The sequence below is a fragment of the Penaeus monodon genome, chromosome 2 (genome assembly GCF_015228065.2).
Source record: "Penaeus monodon isolate SGIC_2016 chromosome 2, NSTDA_Pmon_1, whole genome shotgun sequence".
Classification (NCBI taxonomy): domain Eukaryota; kingdom Metazoa; phylum Arthropoda; class Malacostraca; order Decapoda; family Penaeidae; genus Penaeus; species Penaeus monodon.
Genome location: NC_051387.1, coordinates 56,161,564 through 56,166,563, shown reverse-complemented (window position 1 = coordinate 56,166,563; position 5,000 = coordinate 56,161,564).

Sequence of the window (5,000 nt, the reverse complement as noted above, 5' to 3'; positions counted from 1 at the left end):
TTATTGTTAATCCGGCTGAGACCAGCACGAGGACTGAGCGGCTGGCAACGCCAGTTGCTAGGCAGAGCAATCGAGGTGAAGTCCTTGCCAAGAGGAGAACTAACGCAGGCGGTAGGATGACTCGAACTCGAACTCAGAGGATTGCCGCGGACAGAGAGCGAGGTGAACATCGACACGAGCGACGACAGGCGAGATGATTTTCTGGAGAGTGAGAGGAGTGGAGCAGCAGCCCGGGGACGAGAGACTATTACCGGCACTGATGGGCGATGGACCGAGTTGAGAAGTCAGAGGCTTAGATAGATCAAGAACAAGAAGAGAGCAAAGAGAAGGAGAGAGCGGAGAGAGGAGAGGAAGAGGAGAGGAGAGGAGAGAGAGGAGAGGAGGGAGAAGGAGAGAGGGAGGGAGGAGGAGAGAGAGAGAGAGAGAGAGAGAGGAGAGAGAGAGAGAGAGAGAGTGAGAGAGAGAGAGGAGAGAGTGGGAGAGAGAGAGAAAGAAAGAGAAAGAAGAGAGAGAGCGAGAGAGAGAGAAGAGAGAGCGAGAGAGAGAGAGAGAGGAGAGAGAGAGAGAGAGAGAGAGGAGAGAGAGAGAGAGAAAGAGAGAGAGAGAGAGAGAATGAGCCACATAGAGAGAGAAAGAGAGAGAGAGAGACAGAGAGAGAGAAAGAAAAAAGAAAGAGTGAGATAAAGGAAGAAAAACGCCCTTGTAATGGTTCAATCACCGTCACCCTAACATCTGCATTTCCCCTCTCTCTCTCTCCCTTCCATTTTCTCCCCAATTTTCCCCTATAACCCCCTCCCCTCCTCCGCACCATCTCCCCCCCCCTTCCATCTACTCTAATCCTATCCCTGCCTACCCCCTCCCCCCCCGACACACCACGCACCTCCCCTCCTTCCCCTCCCCCTCCCCTTACCTCAGACCAACTCACCTCTCACCTCCTCCCCCTCCCCTCCCCTCCCCACCATCTACCCAACCCTCCCCAAATCAACCCCCTCCTCCTCCCCTACACCTCCCACCCCTTTCTTTCAAAAAAAAAAGAAAAGAAAGAAAGATTTTCGCAAATTTACGACCGTCTTCCCCCCTCCATCCCTTCCCTCTCTCTTTCTCCCCTTCACCCCTACCCCCTACTCCCCCTCTTCTTCCCCTTCTCCTTTCCCTCTCCACCCACTCCTTCCCCCTTTCCTCCTACCCCCTACTCCCCCTCTTCTTCCCCTCCTCCTTTCCCTCTCCCCCCCTCCTTCCCCCCCTATCTCCTCCTCTTCCCCTCCTCCTCTCCCTCTCCCCCCCCTCCCCCCTTTTCTTTGATGCCACATGATATCACGCTCCAGTTAATAATTGTCTTGCAAGGTGCGCCGGTTAGCACGCCAGGTGTCTCAGGGCGAGGGGAGAGGAGGGGAGGGAGAAGGGGAGGGGGAGAGGGGAGAGGAGGGGAGGAAGAAGGGATAGGGAGAGGGGAGAGGAGGGGAGGGAGAAGGGAGGGGGCGAGGGGAGAGGAGGGGAGGAAGAAGGGGAGGGGGAGAGGGGAGATGGGAGAATGAAGGGGAGGGGGAGAGGGGAGAGGATGGGTATGGAAGGGGAGGGGGAGAGGGGAGAGGAGGGGAGGAAGAAGGGGATAGGGGAGAGGGGAGAGGAGGGGAGGGAGAAGGGGAGAAAGGAGAGGGGAGAGGAGGAAGAAAGGGGAGAGGGGAGGGGAAAGGGTAAAGGAAGGAAGTAGGGAGAGGGGGAAAAAGAGAGGGGAGAATATGGAGAGGAAAAGGGGAAGAAGAGAGGGGGGTAGGGAGAGGAGGGGATAGGGGGAAGGAGGAAAAAGGGAGAGGGAAGGTGTCTCGAGGGGAGGAGGAGAAGGGGAGGGGGTGAAAAGCAGGGGGGGTAGGGAGAAGGAGGAGAGGGGAGGTGTTTCAAGGGGTGGGCAGGGGAAGTGAGGGGAAAGGTGGAGAGGTGGAGAGGGAAGAGAGAAGGAGGAAAAAGGGGAAGATGTAAAGATAGGAGATAAGGCGGAGAGGGAAGAGAAGGGGAAGCAGGGCTATGAGGAAGGAGAAGAAAGAGGGGAGGAAGGGGAATGGAAAAGAGAGAAAGGGAAAGGAAGAAAGAAAAGAGGAGGAGGAGGGGAAGGAAGCGGTAGATTTATGGGGGAAAGAAGGAGATGGGGAGAGGGAGAACAAGATATGAGGAGGGGAATGAAAGAGGGAGAAAGGTGGAGAGAAGAAAGAGGATAGGGAATAAGGGGAAAGGAGAGGGAATTAAGCAGAGGAGGATAGGCGAAGGAAGAAGAGGAAGAAGAGAAAGAAGAGAGAATGAGAGATAAAGAGAGGAAGAAGAGAAAGGAAAGGAAAACCAGAGGAAAGGAGAGAGGAGGAAGGAGAAAGGTGGAGAAAGAGATGGAGAAAAAAAAAAAGAGAGAATGGTGATGAGAAAAGGGGAGTAGAAGAGAGAGGAAAGGAGAGGGAAAGTGAGAGGAGAGAAGAAGGAATGGAAAATAGTTCAAAGAAAGAAAGAAAGTGGAAGCAAGGGAAAAAATAGAAGAAAATCCACCGAAAGAAAGATATAGGAACGAAAGAGGGGAAAAGAAGAAGAAGAAGAAGAAGAAGAAGAAGAAGAAATATTGGAAACAAGGAATATACCAATTAAAAGAAGTGTATGAGTAAACGAGGAAGGAAAAGGGAGGGAAGGAGAAAGGGGAGAAGAGAAGAGGGGGAGAAGAGGAGAGGATGATAACGGTACGAGGGAATAGGAAGGAAGATGAGAAGGATTAGGGACAGAGGAGGAAAAATAGTAAGTGAGGAAGGGAGGGAAAAGGAGAGAGAGAGAGAGAGAAAGAGATAAATTAGCGAAGACTACAAAGAAATAAAAAAAATCTAAAATATAACTGGTGCATAAATGGATAAATAAATAAATAAGTAAGTAAAATAAAACATAATAAAAGAAAAAGAGAACACAAAAAGGCAGAAAAAAAAGAAGAAAATAAAAGAATCGTACTTCCGTAACCCCCCCCCCCAAAAAAAAAAAAAAAAAAAAAAAAAAATGCCAGTAAAGAAGAACAAGAAAATACTAATAAACGAATAAATAAACAAAAAGAAGAAGATAAAGAAGAAGACGAAGAAGAAGAAAGAAAGAAAAGAAAAGAAACAGATTCACGCAATATAATGGGCCGTCAGAGCCATTATGAAGCACGATGGTTCGATGCTTCACTCTGTCGGCGAAGCGAGGCCACGGAAGTTTCGAATTCCGCTAAGTGACGGGGGGGAGGAGGGGGGAGGGAGGGGTGAGGGAGGGGTGGGGGGTTGATTGGGGTAAGAGTAAGGGGAGGGGTGGGGTAAGGGAGGGGTGAGGGAGGGGTGGGGGGGTTGATTGGGGTAAGGGTGAGGGGAGGGAAGGGGAGGGAGACGGGGAGGGGGGTTGATTGGGGTAAGAGTAAGGGGAGGGGTGGGGTGAGGGAGGGGTGGGGGGGGTGATTGGGGTAAGAGTGATGGGAGGGAAGGGGTGAGGCATGGGGAAGGGAGGGGAGTGAGACGGTGGGTTAGGGTGGGGGTTGATTGGGGTAAGGGAGGGATAGGGGAAGGGGAGGTGGTAGGGGGGGTAAGGAAGGGGGAAGGAGGTTGGTGTGGGTAAGAGGAGGAGGGAGGGAGGGTGGTGGGATGGGTAAGGGAAAGGGGAAGGAGGTATGTGTGTACGTGTGTGTGTGTGCGTGTGTGTGTGTTCATGTGTGTGCGCGCGCGCGCGTGTGTGTGTGTGCGTGTTTACGTGTGTGTAAGTATGCGTGTGCGTGTGTGTGTGCGTGTTTGCGTGTGTGTACGTATGCGTGTGCGTGTGTGTGTGTACAGTGTAAGTGATACTCTCTACTCTTCTATCAAAAATAATCCTCCCTTTATACCAACAAATCGACTAATTGTGTTTATCCATCTCGTTTGGCATCAATACTCCACGAAACTCGTCTCTGCCTCAAAAGACAATAAAAACATCAATGAAATAATAAAAAACGATGCTATAATTAAACACCAATAACTAATCAAACGCTAATTTGCACCGAATTAGTCATTTCTTCAGTTATTCCCTATAGCCAGCCTTTTTTCACACCCATCATACATCTGGTTCCAAAGGATAGGCCTACAAACAATTTTTAATTCATATGCTTCTGGATACTATCACTATCACTATCACTATCCCGTTCTTAAAATGATCATTCTCCTTATGAGATTTCTGGCTGTCATTTTCTTGAATACATTTGAATGGCAAAACACTCTACCGCGTTGATACTGTGATCATGAAAAAATGAAAAGAAAACAAAAGAAAGAAAAAAAAAATAAAGAAAAAGACGATGCACAAACTAGATTCATTAAAAAAGAGAATATATATTTTTTTTTCAAATCACAGTGACCAGGAGATCAAAGTCGTTTTCATACAGATAATACAAGAGAGATATTCGTATACTAAAACCGGTTTTGGTTCTGTGACACAATGTCGATAGTTTGGGTGCCATAAATTTAACAAGAAAGTAAAGCTTTTTATGGGACCAAGTTTGATGAAGTCATTTTAAGATATGTGAAAAAATTTAAATTATTTTCTGAAGTTTTAATCCTTATTGCACTTCCCCCCCTCCCCCCCCCCCTTCCCTATTCATGTGCGTGTGCTTGTGTGCGTAATTCAAGTAAACAAACAAGAAAATTGAGTAGATAGTTATATAAGAAATTTTGCCAAAAAGAGTGATAGATAATATTGAAGAATATGTCAGAGTACAAGGTAATTATATATTTTTTCTACAATTAAAGTAAAGGAAAAAATAAATGAGAGAGAGAGAGAGAGAGAGAGAGAGAGAGAGAGAGAGAGAGAGAGAGAGAGAGAGAGAGAGAGAGAGAGAGAGAGAGAGAGAGAGAGAAAGAATAGAAGACAGACAAAATAGACAGAAAAAGAGAATAAGTGTGAGAGAGAGTGAGAAACACAAGCACAGATCAACAGACAGAGAAAGAGAGGCAGCGAGAGAGAAAGAGAGAGAGAAAAAAGAGAGA